General features: G+C 50.1%; 1 long non-coding RNA gene across 2 annotated transcripts in view; it reads left to right on the top strand.

The window, feature by feature from the left end:
* Nucleotides 1-3,904: 3,904 nt before the first annotated feature.
* Nucleotides 3,905-21,513, top strand: part of LOC146859565 (uncharacterized) — a 424,617-nt gene continuing 407,008 nt past the window's right edge. For both annotated transcript variants that reach the window (XR_014979035.1, XR_014979034.1), the window contains exon 1: nt 3,905-4,043. This is a non-coding gene — a long non-coding RNA (uncharacterized LOC146859565). The remainder of the gene's footprint in view (nt 4,044-21,513) is intronic.

Here is a 21,513-nt window from a genome sequence, read left to right as displayed (position 1 = left end):
GTTCTAGGTGTTGCCCTCACTCTCATATGTAAATATAGCCCTTTATTCTAGGTGTCGTTTTAGATCTCATATGTGGTGATAATCTCTAGGTTCGAGGTGTACCCTGGCTCTCTTATCTGCAGTTAGTCTCTTTGTTCTAGGTGTAGACCTCACTCTCATGTGTGATGATAGCCCTTTATTCTAGGTGCAGTCCTAGATCTCATATGTGGTGATAATTGCTGGGCTATAGATGGTGTCATAGCTCTTGTTTGTGATGATAGTCCCTGAGTTCTAGGTGGATCCTAAACTCCTGTACCTGATGAGAATCACTGGGTTATCTGTGTTTTAGATGTAGCCCTCACTCTCATATGTGATGACAGTCCCTTTATTCTAGGTGCAGTCCTAGATCTCATATGTGGTGATAATTTCTTGGCTATAGATGGCGTCATAGCTCTTGCTGATAATCCCTGGGTTCTAGGTGGATCCTAAACTCTTGTATCTGATTAGAATCACTGGGTTCTAGGTGTTCCCTTGCTTCCATATGTGCCGATAACCTCTGTGTTCGATGTGTAGCCCTTGCTCTCATATGTGATGACAGTCCTTTTTTTCTAGGGGAAGTCCTAGATCTAATATTTGCTGATAATCTCTCGGTTCTAGGTGTACCCTTGCTCTCATGTGTGATGATATCCCTTTATTCTAGGTGCAGTCCTAGATCTCATATGTGGTGATAATTTCTTGGCTATAGATGGTGTCATAGCTCTTGCTGATAGTCCCTGGGTTCTAAGTGGATCCTAAACTCTTGTATCTGATGAGAATCACTGGGTTCTAGGTGTACCCTAGCTTCCATATGTGCCGATAACCTCTGCGTTCGATGTGTAGCCCTTGCTCTCATATGTGATGACAGTCCTTTTTTTCTAGGGGAAGTCCTAGATCTAATATTTGCTGATAATCTCTCAGTTCTAGGTGTAGACCTCACTCTCATGTGTGATGATAGCCCTTTATTCTAGGTGCAGTCCTAGATCTCATATGTGGTGATAATTTCTGGGCTATAGATGGTGTCTTAGCTCTTGTTTGTGATGATAGTCCCTGGGTTCTAGGTGGATCCTAAACTCTAGCCTGCCTCTCATTTGCATGTTGCCTATGGTTGAGAGGTCTCTGTCTAGCTCTCTTGTGGGGATCTGCAGCAAACCTGCCTCTCATGTGCGTGTTGCCTATGGTTAAGAGGTCTCCGTCTAGCTCTCTTGTGGGGGTCCGCAGCAAGCCTGCCTCTCATGTGCGTGTTGCCTATGGTTAAGAGGTGTCCGTCTAGCTCTCTTGTGGGGTCTGTAGCAGGCCTCCCTCTCATGTGCGTGTTGCCTATGGATAAGAGGTCTCTGTCTAGCTCTCTTTTGGGAGTCTGCAGTCTGCCTCTCATGTGCGTGTTGCCTATGGTTAAGAGGTCTCCGTCTAGCTCTCTTGTGGGGGTCTGCAGCCTGCCTCTCATGTGCGTGTTGCCTATGGTCGAGAAGTCTCAATCTAGCTCTCTTGTGGGGGTCCGCAGCAAGCCTCCCTCTCATGTGCGTGTTGCCTATGGCTAAGAGGTGTCCGTCTAGCTCTCTTGTGGGAGTCTGCAGCCTGCCTCTCATGTGCGTGTTGCCTATGGTTAAGAGGTCTCCGTCTAGCTCTCTTGTGGGGGTCTGCAGCCTGCCTCTCATGTGCGTGTTGCCAATGGCCGAGAGGTCTCCGTCTAGCTCTCTTGTGAGGGTCCGCAGCAAACCTGCCTCTCATGTGCGTGTTGCCTATGGTTAAGAGGTCTCCGTCTAGCTCTCTTGTGGGGTCTGCAGCAAGCCTGCCTCTCATGTGCGTGTTGTCTATGGTTAGGAGGTCTCCGTCCAGCTCTCTTGTGGGGGTCTGCAGCCTGCCTCTCATGTGCGTGTTGCCTATGGTCGAGAAGTCTCCGTCTAGCTCTCTTGTGGGGGTCCGCAGCAAGCCTGCCTCTCATGTGGGTGTTGCCAATGGCCGAGAGGTTTCGTTCTAGCTCTCTTGTGGGGGTCTGCAGCCTGCCTCTCATGTGCATGTTGCCAATTGCCGAGAGGTTTCCGTCTAGCTCTCTTGTGGGGGTCTGCAGCCTGCCTCTCATGTGCGTGTTGTCTATGGTTAAGTGGTCTTCGTCTAGCACTCTTGTGGGGGTCTGCAGCCTGCCTCTCATGTGCGTGTTGCCTATGGTTAAGAGGTCTCCGTCTAGCTCTCTTGTGGGGGTCTGCAGTCTGCCTCTCATGTTCGTGTTGCCTATGGTTAAGAGGTCTCCGTCTAGCTCTCTTGTGGGGGTCTGCAGCCTGCCTCTCATGTGCGTGTTGCCTATGGTTAAGAGGTCTCCGTCTAGCGCTCTTGGGGGGGAGGTTGCAGTCTGCCTCTCATGTTCGTGTTGCCTATGGTTAAGAGGTTTCCGTCCAGCTCTCTTGTGGGGGTCTGCAGCCTGCCTCTCATGTGCGTGTTGCCTATGGTCGAGAAGTCTCCGTCTAGCTCTCTTGTGGGGGTCTGCAGCCTGCCTCTCATGTGCGTGTTGCCTATGGTCGAGAAGTCTCCGTCTAGCTCTCTTGTGGGGGTCTGCAGCCTGCCTCTCATGTGCGTGTTGCCTATGGTCGAGAAGTCTCCGTCTAGCTCTCTTGTGGGGGTCTGCAGCCTGCCTCTCATGTGCGTGTTGCCTATGGTCGAGAAGTCTCCGTCTAGCTCTCTTGTGGGGGTCTGCAGCCTGCCTCTCATGTGCGTGTTGCCTATGGTCGAGAAGTCTCCGTCTAGCTCTCTTGTGGGGGTCCGCAGTCTGCCTCTCATGTTCGTGTTGCCTATGGTTAAGTGGTCTCCGTCTAGCTCTCTTGTAGGGGTCCGCAGCAAGCCTGCCTCTCATGTGCGTGTTGCCTATGGTTAAGAGGTGTCCGTCTAGCTCTCTTGTGGGGTCTGTAGCAGGCCTCCCTCTCATGTGCGTGTTGCCTATGGTCGAGAAGTCTCCGTCTAGCTCTCTTGTGGGGGTCCGCAGCAAGCCTGCCTCTCATGTGCGTGTTGCCTATGGTTAAGAGGTCTCCGTCTAGCTCTCTTGTGGGGTCTGTAGCAGGCCTCCCTCTCATGTGCGTGTTGCCTATGGTCGAGAAGTCTCCGTCTAGCTCTCTTGTGGGTGTCCGCAGCAAGCCTGCCTCTCATGTGCGTGTTGCCTATGGTTAAGAGGTCTCCGTCTAGCTCTCTTGTAGGGGTCCGCAGCAAGCCTGCCTCTCATGTGCGTGTTGTCTATGGTTAAGAGGTCTCCGTCTAGCGCTCTTGGGGGGGAGGTTGCAGTCTGCCTCTCATGTGCGTGTTGCCAATGGCCGAGAGGTTTCCGTCTAGCTCTCTTGTGGGGGTCTGCAGCCTGCCTCTCATGTGCATGTTGCCAATGGCCGAGAGGTTTCCGTCTAGCTCTCTTGTGGGGGTCTGCAGCCAGCCTCTCATGTGCGTGTTGCCTATGGTCGAGAACTCTCCGTCTAGCTCTCTTGTGGGGGTCTGCAGCCTGCCTCTCATGTGCGTGTTGCCTATGGTTAAGAGGTTTCCGTCTAGCTCTCTTGTGGGGGTCTGCAGCCTGCCTCTCATGTGCGTGTTGCCTATGGTCGAGAAGTCTCCGTCTAGCCCTCTTGTGGGGTCTGCAGCAAGCCTGCCTCTCATGTGCGTGTTGCCTATGGTCAAGGGGTCTCCTTCTAGCTCTCACACGCTTTTGCATTCCCTCAGGTATAGATTCAGCTCCACACCTTCATTTCCACTCAGCTTCTTCGAGCTTGTATGTTTACCACACCCACAAGATCTTAATCTGTTCTCATCTCTGGTTTCTGGTCGTCATCTTCTCCTAGTGCAGACTGTGGGCGGAGTCAGCTTTAGTGGCTACATATACACACACAAGCCACCTGCACCAACCACTTGTCCTCCCTCAGCCCTGAGCAGCAGTCAGTGCATCCTCAGCAGCAGTCAGTGACGCCTCAGCAGCAGTCAGTGACGCCTCAGCAGCAGAGCCATGTTCAGCATCTGTACCACCCCACTGGGAGTGATGACCCTCTTTGGCGCCATCAGTAAGTGATCCAATTTACAGCCGTTGCTGGTTATTACTACATGCTGTAAGATTACTGCTTGGAATGTGTGAGGGGGCACAGCCTGTGGCCCCCCGAAGTCAGCCTGGCCTAGTAGGGGAGGGTAGGGATCTTAGGTTGACACTTAAAACACCCCGGGCCCTGGTTTGAGAGGCAGCAGTAACAGGAGGTCGGTGGGGGCTCAAGGGCTGGCGGGGGCTGCTTTGGGCAATCTGGGCACCAGCACCGAGGGTCTGGCTATTGTTTAACTCTAAAGAGCTGAAAGTTGAGAGCAGCAATGAAAGGTGTCTGCATAATGCAGGTCTTGACATGAGACTCGGCAGTTCAGAGGATGTTGAGGGAAAGAGCTTCAAAATGAGGAACCCTAGATGTGTTATTAGTGAATTCAAGCCTGCACATGGGCACACAGGCATTATTATAGCGCCTAGAGCAGAGGTCTTCAAACTGGGGGGCCTCAAGTGATCCCGGGGGGGGCGCCAGGCTGTGGCTAAAAGAAGCATTAAGCTCACAGCAGTGCTTTGTTTTAAGCGGGAAAACAATAGTGCCACTGAGCCTGTCTGTAAGGGGCCATCACGTTTGTCATTTATATCTGGCTGGGAGGAGGTGTCAAAGGGAAGGGACTCGAATAATCTTCTTCACCCCCTTTCTAATGATCACACTGTGGGGGTCTTCACACGTCAGTGAGGCTGCCTGACCAGAATAGTATGTTTGGCAAGCATTTATTTGGTTGCATTTTTTAAACAGTAAGATAATCCAGCTGTAATGTTTGAATACGGCGGCTCTTTAAATAAGTCGAGCCTGAACCCCTATAAGGAGGGTTCGGGGGGGGGGGTTCTCCCCCCGAGAAAATTTTGAAAAAAGAGAAGATAAATGGTGCATTTTCAAGCAAATTTGAGAAAGCAGGAAGGTTCATAAAGCAGTTGTGAAAGTGCAGTTATAACATTAATAAAGAGATGTCATATAACATAGGTAGCTGCTTATTCAGTATAAGGTCCCGGCCTGTGAAAAAAGCACCCTGACATTGGCATAACAATAGCACCCGCAGCCCCCATGATGCTCCAGGGGACCCCCTCAAGCACTGTTCAGAATTGTGGTCTGAGACATCCTGACAGGGTGCGAAGTGTGGGGGCCTCCGCCATGTACTTTGCAGGGGGACCCACCTCTAGTTTCATTACGCCACTGCACTTTGAATTAGGGGTGGGCAGAATTTGCGAAAGCGACTTTTGCAAATTATCGCGAAAATGTTTAAAATCTCCGCAAACACGCGGAAATATCGCGAAGATGCAGAAGTTTTTTTCCTGCCCGTTCGCGGTATTTTCTGCGTGTTCGCGGCTCGCCAACTTACCCATGCGGTTGCTGGCGGGCTCGGCCATCTTGTTTTCACTCTTCTCGCGGTGCATGATCGCGAGAAGAAAGACGTGATCGCGCGACGCATGACGTTACTGCGGGCGCGAACTGTCGCGAGACAGCGCAAATGGCTACCAACAATCCAACATCTTGTAGAGAACGCAACCGGATTCTGAAAACTTGTCGGCGAACGTGGGGATTCAGGTAAGGCGATCGCGCGCCCGCGAGAATGTATTATTTTACAGCGCGAGCAAGAACCAAATTATCGCTAAACTGCGGAATGCTGAAATTTTTACATTTTTGCGCTCTCCGCGGAACGCGAAAATTTCAAATTATCGCAATTTCCGCGAGCGGAACGGAAATTTAGCCCAGGCCTACTTTGAATACGTACCTCATTATTTTAAATTTGCATTATTGACAGTATAAAATAGGCTGCCACAAAGTGCACACAAATATGTAGTTTTAGATTTAAAAAAACGAGCTTCCAAAAAATCTAAGTAATGTGTATACTGTACCTAATGCAAACAGTTTTATAACTGTCTATTAAAAGAAGCAGTCTACAGCTCATCTGATCACCTTTAATATCGCCGAAAAAGAATACTCTTTAAGTGACTTCATCAATAAAACCAATACGGGCTTCCAAGGAGCCTTTACATAAGCAGAATAACCAAAAGAAAGCATTTACATTTGTTTCAGGGAGCAGACACCCTGACAAGAAGGTCTGTTCCTTGTTCCGTCCCTGGGATTCACAGCACATGTGCCTCTCTCCCCTCCACTTCAAATCAGGCATCTCAAATGTCTGAATCAACCGTCCCAGGACGGTTGCATTTAATATAAAGTAGGGGAACTGTTTTCTGTCAACTTACTAAGTATGGTGCATAGCATGCCCCTCCGATCCCACCCTCTTCGACCTCTGGTTATATACCTAAAGAGAACAAGGCATATCGGCCAGCATAGCAGGGTTTGCAACTGGGAAAAAAGGTTCGAGTCTCGGTGTTGGTTCAACATCTTGTGATTCTAGGCAATCACTTAATCTCCTGTGTCTGAAAAATGAATATACCCTTTTGTAAATGTAATTGGTGCTCATGTAAAGACTCCAAACACCTTTGGGTTGAATGTGCGCTATATAAAACTGTAAAAAAAAAAGCTTTTGCACAAGATCATGCATAGGCACGAGACAGTTCGTAAACGCATGATGCTCATGACTCCTGATTTCAAATGTAACATTTCATAATATTTAATGAATCTTCACAACAAACGCGTCTATGGCCAATGCGCCTTAGGCTTCCTGATTTGATGTATCATTTATATAAAATACATCACATGGGACAGGGCCTATGACAAGGAGGCCTGTATTCCCGGAAGTTAATTCCGCACCAGGCATTACCGATTCCGGGGGTATTGTTACTACCAGGTCTTAGTTCTAATGCGCATGCTGATTGGAATCTCTGGAAAGTTGAATCGGCCCTTGCACTGCTTTATTATAGGGTTGATGGTTGGAATGTGGAAATGAACTAGCGTCACAGACTTGCGCGCGTGTATTCTCTTTCCGAGTGTCGTTAGAACGTTAATAATTTAACACTGATTTGAAGTGGCAGTCACGTCGGCCAATAGTGGAGGTCAGAGTGACGTGTGTAGGGCCGAGGTCGAGCTAGACGGGTGCGGACTATGGGGGCGTCTCGGATTAAAGTAAGCACGTGAACCAAGATACAACACAACAGCATGACGGCAGCCGGCTACAAAATCTGGAGCGCACTACGGGGCATATATTATCAAGACAGGCAAATTCTGGAACTCTTAATCTGACCTCGCTGAGCCCTCGATCAGTGTTGCACGCTTCCTAGAGACGACACGAGTCACACGACGGGTCCGGGAGAGCTGACACACAATGTATGCAGACCGCCGCCACGAGGTGTGTATGCAGCAGACAGTGGCACGTGCGTGATGACGCGACGGACTGCAGAGAGTGCGCTGTGCACCTCATGGCCAATCACTATCACTGTGTTCCGAGTTAAGCCACAGTGATTGGCCATAGTTGCGCGGCACCCAATGCAGTTTCTTCGTAGGCTGCCGCGCGGGGTCTGAGACTGTCTCAGGCTCTCAGCCAATCCAGAGACGTTGCATTAGCAGCACCTGCCCTGGATTGGCTAAAGAGCACGGATAGGGCTCGCCCATACCGAGAGACGGGGCTGCTGCATGAGGCAACCCTCGGCCTCTCGGCCCCCTCCCTCTCAGTACATAGAAGTGCCTAGCTGGCTGGCAGACAGTGCGGCGAATGTGCATGCTCGTGCTTGTCAAGAGCCAAACTCGAGCATGCGCAAATAAATTGCGAGCCGCTGTCAGTGCAGGGTGAAACTGAAACAAGTTGCAACTGAACAGACTGTCACTCAACCTTCTAGTGCTCGCCCCCCGGCCCCACCCCCTTCATGTTCCGACTCCCGGCCGGCAGCCGCTACACAGTAAGAGTTGAATAAATAAATATTCATTGCTGGATTTGCTGCAAGCACACCGCGTGTGGTGCGTTAAGTGGGGCTCCGCCCCTGCGCCCCAATGGATGCCCCGCCAGTGCACTTGCCTAGAGTAGAGGGTCGCTGGCGGTAGGCGGTGTTTTATATGATGTGCAGTAGATATGAGTTTCATTATATTGTGTTATTACCTTTTCTTGTATGTAATGTGCGTTTATGGTTTTTATTTATCGAATAAAGTATTTTGAGCGGATATGACGTGCAGTAGTAAAGGGCAGTGTACAGTCGCAGCTCCCAGGCTTGTCTGATAACGCGCCCTTCACATGTAGTGGTGTTTACGTGGCACGGCGTGTAGAAGCCTTCCATGTACACAGTGCTGGGTGCAAGTGCAGCGCTCCACACACAAGAGTCAGTGTCCGCTCTGTATGGAAGGAGATGGTGACTTTTCTTCCCATGTGAGATAAAGGAACTCTCACTCCTTGAGAAGCCCTGGGTAGGAGAGGCCTCTGGCCAGGGTCGGACTGCCCTATGGGGCCATCGGGCAGTGTTGATGGGCTGGTCTGCCCCGTCAGTGTGTGGCCGGTTTGTAATTGTAGTGGTACACAGAGAAAGGTCACAGTGGAAATAATTTGCAAAGTGTTAGAGAACACATATGTCGGCAATGCATATAAATTTATGACAACACCTGATAGATGCGATGAATGACTGTGATTTAATCAATTACGCAAGTTTTATGGTCAAACGATCAACAATTCAACAGACATAATATATGTCAACATCATCATTTTAGTTAAAATAGGTGCAAATAAGGTGACAAGTGCAAGAATTGGGATCAGTGCAAGTGATGTGCAGGAGGAAGGTAGTGCATGTAGATACATCCACAATACATTTAGGGACCTATCCTGTCAGTTGACTGGCAAAACCAACAAATGTAACAAAATAAACAGAGAAAGCAGACCTTTCTCTGTGTACCACTATATATACCCGAGTCCAGTGGTCTACCGGGTTACCACATTGACACATAACTCGGTTTGTAATTGTAATCGTATTTATATAGCACTATCTACCGGATGTATGACGTTACAACGCATGCTTTTACACCGCATGCCGTTACAACGCATTTTTTACACCGCAAGATCTGTTACAACGCCAGCCTTTACAACGCATGCTTTTACAACGACGTACACTAGATGGAGTGCTGACATTAGAAATGTATAATTTACTATTCTAACTCCAGTCCACGTTGCAGTAGGGAAGGTGTTTGGATAGTAAAACTACACTATTTCTAATGTTAGCACGCCATCTAGTGCATTTCGTTGTAATGGCATGCGTTGTAATGGCATGCGTTGTAACAGATTTCGCGTTGTAATAGTTTCGTTGTAATGGTAGTGCGGTGTAAAAGTTGCGTTGTAAAGGTTGTTCACCCTATCTACCGCTGACAAGGCATTGAAGCGCTTTTCGGTGAGTAGCATGCAAATCGGGAACCAAAAAAGGATTAGTGGTGAATTAGTACAGAGAAACATGGGGCATATTAGCAAGGGCCCCAGATCGCCGCTTTATCAGCACTATTTTTTTATCGCCCAATTACCAAGCTGTCACTAACAGCAGTTAGCGACAGCTTCCAGGTGATAGCGACCGGTTTGGGGGCCCCTTTGCATGTCAGCGATATTTATTGCTGATGACATGCAAAGTGGGCGTACCCAAACTGGTAGCGACTGAAAGCAGTCTCCAACACAGCTATCGCCTATTAGCAATACCCGCGGCGCGATAAGAAACCGCGCGCTAACCGCGCGCTAACCGCGATTAGCGCCAGGATTTTACACTTGGTAAAAACCTGACTTAGCCATAATAGTCAATGGGAGGTGGATTCTACGGCTAAGTCCCCACCTGCCTATTAGCTAGATTTTCCTTAGCGATAGGATTTTTATCGCTGGAAATCTCACTTTGTAGATGGGATTCGCCGCTATCGCTGGATTCTTATCGCCGTGGAGATAAACGTTGGTAATACTGCGTTATCTCCGCGATAGAATCCAGCGATAGGAGGCGATAAAATAAATCTCACTAAGCGCGTTTTGCGATAATTATCGCAAGTTGTTGCTAATAACCCCCCAAGAGTTCATTTGAGTGGTGGCCATGTCAATCAATCAATCAATCAGGGGTTGGTGAAGCGTGCTACTCACCCGCGAGGGTCTCAAGGCGCTGGGGGAGGGGTATGTCTAGCAGCTCCGATCAGTTGAAAAGCCAGGTCTTGAGTGCCCTTCCGAAGGTGAGTAGGGTAGTCGAGCATCTTATTTCAACTGGGAGAGCGTTCCATGCTGTGGCGGCGGTGTAGGAGAAGGCTCTCCCTCCGGCTTTGCTTCGGTGGATGCGGGGACCTCTGCCAGGGCGAGGTCGGAAGAGCGAAGGTTCCTCTTGGGTTTGTGGAAACTCATTCGGTCGTTGAGGTATTTGGGTCCGATGTTGTTCAGGGATTTGTACGCGTGCGTGAGTAGTTTGTAGGTGACCCTCTTCTCAACGGGGAGCCACTGGAGCTCTTGTAGGTGCGGCATCATGTGTTCCCGGCGTAGTAGTCCTAGGACAAGCCTGGCGGCGGCGTTTTGGATGGTTTGAAGTTTTGCGAAGTAGTGATTTGTTGATTCCGGCGTAGAGGGAGTTGCCGTAGTCGAGCCTGCTGGTGATGAGTGCGTGTGTGACGGTCTTTCGGAAGTCTGAGGGGATCCATTTGAAAGTCTTTCGTAGGGTTCGGAGGCAGTTGAAACCGGCGGAGGCAATAGCTTTGATTTGGCGGTTCATGGATAGTGAGGAGTCGAGGATTATCCCGAGGTTCCGAGCATGGTCTGTTGGGGTTGGAGGGGTCCGAGGGCAGGAGGCCACCAGGAGTCGTCCCAGGCTGAGGGGCTGGGTCCGAAGATGAGAACCTTGGTCTGTTCGGAGTTGAGTTTGAGGCAACTGTCTTTCATTCAGGTGGCTACTCCACTCATTCCCTCCTGGAAGCTCATTCTGGTGTTTTCGGGGTTGCTGGTGAGGGAGAGGATGAGCTGGATGTTGTCGGCGTAGGATATGATGCTGAGTCCGTACTGTCTGACGATGGCTGCGATGTAGATGTTGAAAAGGGTCGGGCTCAGAGAAGATCCCTGGGGACCCCGCAGATGATGTCGGTGGGTTTGGAAAGGAAACGGGGGAGCATGAACCTCTGTGTTCTGCTGGAGACGAAGGAACGGATCCAGTTGAGGGCGTCTCCGCGAATTCCCGTGTTGTGGAGTCTGGTGGTCAGTGTGCAATGTGAGACAGTGTGAGTCTGGTAGTTCGATTGAGCAGGATAATGGAGGGAAAGAAGAGGGAAGTGTCTAGAAACTATTTGAGAAATCACGGTAGTAGGAGGAGATTTGGGACGAGTAAAGGAGAGATGGGGAGGCAAGTCTCTAGAACTCGATCAGGGAGATCAGAGTGCTAAATGAGGTCTCAGATCAGTCTAAGGAGGGGTAACTTACGGAAGAATTTAGAATTTTTGGGGGGTTTTAATAGTAAAATGAGGTTTGGGGTGATGCAAGCAGGGATCTAGAAGAGAAGAGTCTACAACTTGTTATTTCGTAGTTCTAGTAGCAGAATGAGGTTTGGGATGAGTCAGAGAGTGGAGGTAAAGGCTATATTGAGAGAGCTATAGGGTGAGACTGAGTAGTGTATTGAGAGAGTCAGAGTTTCTTGTTAATTATTATTTAGTGTACCGCAGGAGTAAAGCAACAGACACACAGTTACATAACGACGCAGAAAGGGTAGACATGTATAAACGAAGCCAGCACAGAGATTCAAGTTGTATTGCATCAAATCAGACCTCCAAGTGCTGCACTCAAAGCCCATTCATCAGTGCATTTGAATAACTTTTAAAAACTTTTATATTAATTTAATTTGATCTTTTCCTCGACACCTCAACAGTGAAGTACATGTAAATAGAATAGCAATGAGAATATTTACACAGTGAGTGACATTGAGTGCGAGCACTGGTACTCGAGGCCTGTTGCCCTGCTATATTTACACAGGGAGAGTGACATTGAGTGTGAGCACTGGTGCACGAGGCCTGCTGCCCTAATCCGAGCCGTAGCTCCTGTATTTACACAGTGAGTGACATTGAGTGTGAGCACTGGTACACGAGGCCGGCTGCCCTGCTATATTTACACAGGGAGAGTGACATTGAGTGCGAGCACTGGTACTCGAGGCCTGCTGCCCTGCTATATTTACACAGGGAGAGTGACATTAAGTGCGAGTAGTAGTACTCGAGGCCTGCTGCTCTGATCCTAAGCGTAGCTCCAGTATTTACACAGTGAGTGACATTGAGTGTGAGCACTGGTACACGAGGCCGGGTGCCCTGCTATATTTACACAGGGAGAGTGACATTGAGTGCGAGCACTGGTACACGAGGCCGGATGCCCTGGTATATTTACACAGGGAGAGTGACATTGAGTGCGAGCACTGGTACACGAGGCCGGGTGCCCTGCTATATTTACACAGGGAGAGTGACATTGAGTGCGAGCACTGGTACACGAGGCCGGATGCCCTGGTATATTTACACAGGTAGAGTGACATTGAGTGTGAGAACTGGCACTCGAAGCCTGCTGCCCAGCTATATTTACACATGGAGAGTGACACTGAGTGCGAACACTGGTGCACAAGGCCGGCTGCCCTGCTATATTTACACAGGGAGAGTAACATTGGGTGTGAGCACTGGCACGCAAGGCCTGCTGCCCTGCTATATTTACACAGGGAGAGTGACTTTGAGTGTGAGAACTGGCACTCGAGGCCTGCTGCCCTGCTATATTTACACATGGAGAGTGACATTGAGTGTGAGCACTTGTACACGAGGCCGGCTGCCCTGCTATATTTACACAGTGAGAGTGACATTGAGTGTGAGCACTGGTACTCAAGATCTGCTGCCCTGCTATATTTACACAGGGGGAGTGATATTGGGTGTGAGCACTAGTACTCAAAGCCGGCTGCCCTGCTATACTTAGAGGGAGAGTGACATTGAGAGCGAGCACTTGTACTCGAGGCCCGCTGCCCTGGTCCGAGGCGTAGCTCCTGTAATTACACAGTGAGAGTGACATTGAGTGTGAGCACTGGTACTCAAGATCTGCTGCCCTGCTATATTTACACAGGGGGAGTGACATTGGGTGTGAGCATTAGTACTCAAAGCCGGCTGCCCTGCTATACTTAGAGGGAGAGTGACATTGAGAGCGAGCACTTGTACTCGATGCCTGCTGCCCTGATCCGAGGCGTAGCTCCTGTATTTACACAGTGAGTAACATTGAGTGCGAGCACTGGCACTCGAGGCCTGCTGCCCTGCTATATTTACACAGGGAGAGTGACATTGAGTGTGAGCACTGGTACTCGAGGTCTGCTGCCCTGCTATATTTACACAGGGAGAGTGACATTGAGTGCGAGCACTGGTACTCTAGGCCTGCTGCCCTGCTGTATTTACACAGGGAGAGTGACATTGAGTGCGAGCACTGGTACTCTAGGCCTACTGCCCTGCTATATTTACACAGGGAGAGTGACATTGAGTGCGAGCACTGGTACTCTAGGCCTGCTGCCCTGCTATATTTACACAGGGAGAGTGACATTGAGTGCGAGCACTGGTACACGAGGCCGGCTGCCCTGCTATATTTACACAGGGAGAGTGACATTGAGTGCGAGCACTGGTACACGAGGCCGGCTGCGCTGCTATATTTACACAGGGAGAGTGACATTGAGTGCGAGCAGTGGTACTCGAGGTCTGCTGCCCTGCTATATTTACACATTGAGAGTGACATTGAGTGTGAGCACTGGTGCACAAGGCCGGCTGCCCTGCTATACTTACACAGGGAGAGTGACATTGAGTGCGAGCACTGGTACTCTAGGCCTACTGCCCTGCTATATTTACACAGGGAGAGTGACATTGAGTGTTAGCACTGGTACACGAGGCCTGCTGCCCTGCTATATTTACTCATGGAGAGTGACATTGAGTGTGAGTACTGGTACACAAGGCCGGCTGCCCTGCTATATTTACACAGGGAGAGTGACATTGAGTGCGAGCACTGGTACACAAGGCCTGCTGCCCTGCTATATTTACACAGGAAGAGTGACATTGAGTGTGAGCACTGGTACACGAGGCCGGCTGCCCTGCTATATTTACACAGGGAGAGTGACATTGAGTGCGAGCACTGGTACACGAGGCCGGTTGCCCTGCTATATTTACACAGGGAGAGTGACATTGAGTGCGAGCACTGGTACACGAGGCCGGTTGCCCTGCTATATTTACACAGGGAGAGTGACATTGAGTGCGAGCACTGGTACACGAGGCCGGTTGCCCTGCTATATTCACACAGGGAGAGTGACATTGAGTGTGAGAAATGCCACTCAAAGCCTGCTGCCCTGCTATATTTACGCAGTGAGTGACATTGAGTGTGAGCACTGGTACCAGAGGCCTACTGCCCTGCTATATTTACACAGGGAGAGTGAAAGTGAGTGTGAGAAGTGTCATTCAAGGCCTGCTGCCCTGCTATATTTGCACACGGAGAGTGACATTGAGTGTTAGCACTGGTACACGAGGCCGGTTGCCCTGCTATATTTACTCATGGAGAGTGACATTGAGTGTGAGTACTGGTACACAAGGCCGGCTGCCCTGCTATATTTACACAGGGAGAGTGACATTGAGTGTGAGCACTGGTACACGAGGCCGGCTGCCCTGCTATATTTACACAGGGAGAGTGACATTGAGTGCGAGCAGTGGTACTCGAGGTCTGCTGCCCTGCTATATTTACACATTGAGAGTGACATTGAGTGTGAGCACTGGTACACGAGGCCGGCTGCCCTGCTATATTTACACAGGGAGAGTGACATTGAGTGCGAGCACTGGTACTCGAGGCCTGCTGCCCTGCTATATTTACACAGGATAGTGACATTGAGTGCGAGCACTGGTACACGAGGCCGGCTGCCTTGCTATATTTACACAGGGAGAGTGACATTGAGTGCGAGCACTGGTACACGAGGCCGGTTGCCCTGCTATATTTACACAGGGAGAGTGACATTGAGTGCGAGCACTGGTACACGAGGCCGGTTGCCCTGCTATATTTACACAGGGAGAGTGACATTGAGTGCGAGCACTGGTACACGAGGCCGGTTGCCCTGCTATATTTGCACACGGAGATTGACATTGAGTGCGAGCACTGGTACACGAGGCCTGCTGCCCTGCTATATTTGCACACGGAGATTGACATTGAGTGCGAGCACTGGTACACGAGGCCGGTTGCCCTGCTATATTTACACAGGGAGAGTGACATTGAGTGCGAGCACTGGTACACGAGGCCGGCTGCCTTGCTATATTTACACAGGGAGAGTGACATTGAGTGTGAGCTCTGGTACTCGAGGCCTACTGCCTTTCTCCCAGGTGGAGCTCCTCTGCTTCCGGGGAGAGGGTGCTGGAAAGGAGTCCTAGCGGTTCGGGATGAGGCCTGTGGAAACAGATTGTCGAGGCGCTACCCAGATTCCAGAGTTCAGTCGTCCCACGCAGGAGGGCTCTTGCCCGAAAGAGCCAGAGGCTGCACCTGTCTGCGGTAATCACTCTGTTTGAAGGGCAGGACTGCCTATCGGGGGACTCAACCTCAATAATATTTCGAGAAAGGAAACATCTGGGTAGTTAAAGTTAAATATATCCCCACCAACCGCACTACATCACTATAGGGTCCTAAACGCATGGGCTTCTGCGCGCTATTTTTTCCTTTTAAAATCTTCCGATATTAAGGTAACTTTCTTCTAAACTTGCACAACGTGCAGTGATTCCTTTTAGGGAACACAGCGGTCGGAAGGCGGTACAAATAAGTAGCCCCTCGCAGGGGAAAGATTTACAAGGAACTGGAGCATTTGCAAAAGATTAACAGATGCGTCAAAAATTCTGACAGATCTGTTGGCCCAAAAGCGACGCATTGCTGGAGATGCTCATGAAAGTGACGCAACTCCAGCAATGCGCCACAACAGATAGGTGAGTCCAACACAAAAAGCCCTGGTCATTCCTTATGCCTGGTCTCAGCAGGTGTAGAGATTTTGACGCAGTGAAGGTATAGAGTGATGCAGTGAAATGTAAATTTCACTGGGTCAGTTCTACATGGCTTTTTGCGTGGGAACGCCCATGCTGCATACATTATACCTGGCTGCATTGTTTGCGCCAACGTTGCGTCAAAAAAAGTGACGCAATGACCGTGTAAGGAGGCGTAAGAGGCTTGTAAATCTGCCCCGGAGTGCGTGATAAACATTACTGAGGGACGCTGCCGGTGACGACACACGTGTCTGGCCTGACAGTAATGGTCGCCAATTACTAAACAGTTTTTTAAATACTTACACCCTTAATGGTAGGAAGAAAGACATAATGAATACATTCAGCAAATTAAAACCGAACCAAGAATCAGCGTCAATATGACATCCCGCCCAATGATGGGACCCTTTGCTTCTTCGCACCAGTGGCGGCCGCGACTCGTGCTTGAATAATCGCTTATTACCTTGTCTACTACGCGAGACCCGCCGTCCCAGATCCGGAAAACCTAAGAGCCTCTCACTAGGACCTGCAGCTTGGCCTCGGTTGGGTGGGCCTGTGGGGCCGTCGGGTAGGGTCTGATGGGCTGGTCCGGTTTTATATCAGTTTATGGGCCTGTTTTATGGTCGAATGGGCCTGTGGGGCCATGAGGCAGCGCCTGGTCTGGGAAGTTTACATCAAACCATGAGAGCAAAATAAAAACTATGGAGCATATGCATCAAGCCCTTTTCCCATTCGCAAATGAGCTGATTCTCAGAATCGACCCGTTTGTGAACGGGTAAAAGCCTTTTGGGATGTATCATCTCCAAAGGGCATCGCAAATTGGAGAATTGCAAAATTTGCAATTCTCTATTTTGCGATTGCAATTAAGGAATTGCAAATTGTGATTCCATAAATGCGATATAGAAAGCACCTAAGTTGTGCGAATTTGGCATAAGAAATCGTAAATTACCACCATCTGACAGTTGGTGGAAATTTGCAAATTCTTTGAAAAATTCACTTTTTTGCTTTTTTCAAAGTGCCATTTGGCACTTAGGGCATGTATGTGTGCCACATGTGCACACATGCACATTTCAGGGGTGCATCAGGGTGTCCTTATGACACCCTTGAGATTGGTACCCTAATGGGTACTCGCAAATTGCGAATGTCTGCCCATTCATTCCTATGGGCCTCTAGGCCCATAGGAATGAATGGGAAGCCATTCCTTAATTGCGACTTGCAATATGCGAGTCACAATTAAGGAATACCAAGGAATCGCAAAATATTTGCACATTTTTTATTACATCTCGTTTTGCGATTCTCAAATAGCGATTGTAAAAAATCGCTATTTGAGAATCGAGAAAACAGTATTTGATACATGTGCCCCTAAGAGATTTGACAGCAGCAAAGTGAGGGCAAGATGCTTTTAAATGTATTTAATGCAGTCGGAATACAAATGTGTTATCATTTGTCTATTTCAGGAAATAGTGATTATTTTAGGTTTAATTCCACATTATTAAAATTCTTAACAGAAGTTTTTAAGAGAGTCATAAAGGTAAAACACATTTTCCCCTCTCCCTGGAATGCTTCTGTCCACCCCCGAGGGCTGGAGAGAGCGATAGACGCAGTGGCCATGAGGCTTAAAAACCCCTTACAAGGCTGCAACCCACCAGAGAATGCCTGCTGGGATAGATGGCCAGTCCACCCTGTTTGTTCTCCAAAATATTCCAGGGCTGGTGTTCCAATAGTAATTAAACCTCCTGGAAAATTTGGGAGAAGTTGCTCTTTCCGCAGATATTCTAGAGCTGGAGTTAGAATAGAAAAATGTAACCTTCCTGTCCCCCCCCCCCCCCACTGCTGCCCTGAGGGCAAGGAATGCAAAGCCTCCCCCCATACCCACTGCTGCCCTGAGGGCAAGGAATGCAATCCTTCCCTCCCCCCACTGCTGTCCTGAGGGCAAGGAATGCAACCCCCCCACACCCGCTGCTGTCCTGAGGGCAAGGAATGCAACCCCCCACACCCACTGCTGCCCTGAGGGCAAGGAATACAACCCCCCCCACACCCACTGCTGTCCTGAGGGCAAGACATGCAATCCCCCCACACCCACTGCTGCCCTGAGGGCAAGGAATACAACCCCCCCACACCCACTGCTGTCCTGAGGGCAAGGAATGCAATCCCCCCACACCCACTGCTGTCCTGAGGGCAAGGAATGCAATCCCCCCACACCCACTGCTGCCCTGAGGGCAAGGAATTCAACCCCCCCACACCCACTGCTGCCCAGAGGGCAAGGAATGCAAACCCCCCCACACCCACTGCTTCCCTGAGGGCAAGGAATGCAAACCCCCCACACCCACTGCTGCCCTGAAGGCAAGGAATGCAAACCCCCCCACACCCACTGCTGCCCGGAGGGCAAGGAATGCAAACCCCCCCCCACACCCACTGCTGCCCTGAGGGCAAGAAATGCAAACCCCCCCCACACCCACTGCTGCCCCGAGGGCAAGGAATGCAAACCCCCCACACCCACTGATGTCCTGAGGGCAAGGAATGCAAACCCCCCCCACACCCACTGCTGCCCTGAGGGCAAGGAATTCAACCCCCCCCCCCACCCACTACTGCCCAGAGGGCAAGGAATGCAAACCCTCCCACACCCACTGCTGCCCCGAGGGCAAGGAATGCAAACCCCCCACACCCACTGCTGCCCTGAGGGCAAGGAATGCAAACCCCCTACACCCACTGCTGCCCTGAGGGCAAGGAATGCAAAACCCCCACACCCACTGCTGCCCGGAGGGCAAGGAATGCAAACCCCCCACACCCACTGCTGCCCTGAGGGCAAGGGATGCAAACCCCCCCAAACCCACTGCTGCCCGGAGGGCAAGGAATGCAAACCCCCGGTCACCCACTGCTGCCCTGAGGGCAAGAAATACAAACCCCCCACACCCACTGATGTCCTGAGGGCAAGGAATGCCACCCCCCCCACACCCACTGCTGCCCTGAGGGCAAGGAATTCAGCCCCCCCACACCCACTGCTGCCCAGAGGGCAAGGAATGCAAACCCCCCCCACACCCACTGCTGCCCTGAGGGCAAGGAAAGCAAACCCCCCACACCCACTGCTGCCCTGAGGGCAAGGAATGCAAACCCCCCCCACACCCACTGCTGCCCGGAGCGCAAGGAATGCAAAGCTCCCCACACCCACTGCTGCCCTGAGGGAAAGAAATGCAAACCCCCCACACCCACTGCTGCCCGGAGGGCAAGAAATGCAAACCCCCCACATCCACTGCTGCCCTGAGGGCAAGGAATGCAAACCCCCCACACCCACTGCTGCCCGGAGGGCAAGGAATGCAAACCCCCCCACACCCACTGCTGCCCAGAGGGCAAGAAATGCAAACCCCCCACACCCACTGCTGCCCTGAGGGCAAGGAATGCAAACAAGCCTGTTTCAGAGAGCTCACAACTTCAACATTAAGTGTCCTTTATTCAAAAATAAATAGGAGACGCGTTGTCCTGAAAGTCATAGTTGCGAATACCTCTTCAAAAATATCACATGACGCACTGCACAATAAAAAGAGTTGACAGAAGCAAGTAGGAACCGTGCTGAGTAGTGATTTATAGTTTCTGTGTAAACATTTCGAATTTCTGAGGCACCTGAACTTGTGTTTTAAGCAGTTTCCATTTCCTGAATTCAATACTTTGAAAACAGGCTGAACATACCGTATGCACATGTTTAAAAATAATATTGAACTACTATTATGCAATCTGAAGCCATACACTAGAAGACGCCCCTCTTTGAAGAGCGCTACATCACCATACATTGCCAGTGCACAAACAACCCTCCCCTCCTATCACTTGTGACGTCATGCTCGTCTTTGATCCTTAAGGTGCTCCGCTGCCTTTGGCCAGGTGTGCGCTATAGAAATCCCACACACATGCCTCACTGCATGTGTACACACTTCAACTAGGTCAACAAAAATGATGGGGCATATTTACAAGGGCTTTATCTCTGCTTCTTTGGCTTAAAAAGCCAAAAAAGCAGAGATAAAACTATCGCCCTATTTACAAGAGGGTGCTAACATGCCTAATCGCATGTTAGCACCCTTTTTCCCAACGCCTTCCTTTGCATCTCTAATGAGATGCAAAGTGGGCGTCACTGGGCGTACCCCGGATGGACTACCTTGCAAATATCGCTGATGTTCACATTGCAATATTTACAAGGCAGCCCACAGGATTTTAGCACGTTAGTTTTTGGAGAAAAACGCCTTTTTCTCCATAAACTAACGTCTGACTTACCTATCCCTGACAATGGGGTGGATTATGCTGATACGACTCTATGCAAAGTTATCGCCAATTTGCAGGGAACATCGCTGGAAAACCAGCGATGTTGCCTGCAAAACGGCGATTTCCTCCCTATCTCTGTAATTTTTATTGCCCTGGAGTAACGCGTTGTTAATAACGCGTTACCAGGGCGAGAAATTCCAGAGATAGATGGCGATAAATAACAAAGCGCTAAGCGCGCTTTGCGTTTATTTATCGCCGTCCTTGTAGATATGCCCCTATAAGAGGTGAACATTCATTTTAAAAGAATCGGCTTTCAGTTCTCCAAATGTAGGCTCTGGCGTCCAGATCCATTGTGACATTGGGGCGCTTTGATAGAAGTAAGCCGAAGTTACCTTTCATATGTGTGGAGGACTTTGCCAATGGGTTTCTGGCAGGTGTATGGTGCAAGGGTGTCTGCGTTGGCATTAAGCGGCACATAGTGCGATGGCACAGGGAGAGAAGTGGTAAGTGCTGTGTCTTAGTAGATATGAGTCTGTGCAGCTCTCTCCCATTCACGCAGTAACTGGATTGGCTGCACCGAGCTGCATTGTGTGAGCTGTAAGTAACTCAGCCTCTCGGTGACCCTCCTGCCTGTTCACGGGTGCCATGCCTCTATTCCATCGTCCACTCACTGCTTGGGAGGAAAGCAGTGCTGCTTTGTCAGCACACATCCCGACACGAACCTTTGAGATTTCTCCATATTCCTTGGCTCTTCTCATTCATATTCCTTCATTCATCGCTCGCTGGACTTCCACCGCCTCTCAGTAGAGCACTTACAAGCAGGTGCAGACTTCATTCAGAGGCTGTCTGAAGCAGCTAGGGCCAATCCAGAGTTTGACGGATGATAGTCTGTCCATCATTACGTCTGCCACCCTGATTGACTTACGGTCACCGGAAGCACCGTCATGACGGTTCCTATCAAGGTATTAAAACTTTAGTGGTTGGCCGCTGCCAATGGTGAAGAAGGTCCAGCAAACTTCCACAACCTTTTGTTTTACAAAAGCAAACTCCTAAAGTGGGACCCCAATACCAAGGGAGATTTTTTCTGGATGTGGAGGGGTGATTGTTTGGGCGGGCAGGCGAAGTTATGCTCATCTTCCGATGGCCCCTACTCCCTTGGACCATTGAAGGAAGCTTTACATCATTAGAGCCAGTGGGGCTCCGTCGACAGACAACTGATGATCCTTCTGACCTGAAATGGGGTGGCCGGAGCGTCACTTTTGCAGACAGGATACTCAGTCATGTTTCGATGGAGTGCCCTATCTGCTATAAATCACCCTTTATATGCCTC

Source organism: Triturus cristatus, chromosome 3_1 (assembly GCF_964204655.1).
Source record: "Triturus cristatus chromosome 3_1, aTriCri1.1, whole genome shotgun sequence".
NCBI classification, from domain to species: Eukaryota; Metazoa; Chordata; class Amphibia; order Caudata; family Salamandridae; genus Triturus; species Triturus cristatus.
Note: the sequence above shows the minus strand (reverse complement) of the source record. Positions and strands in the feature narration are given on the sequence as shown.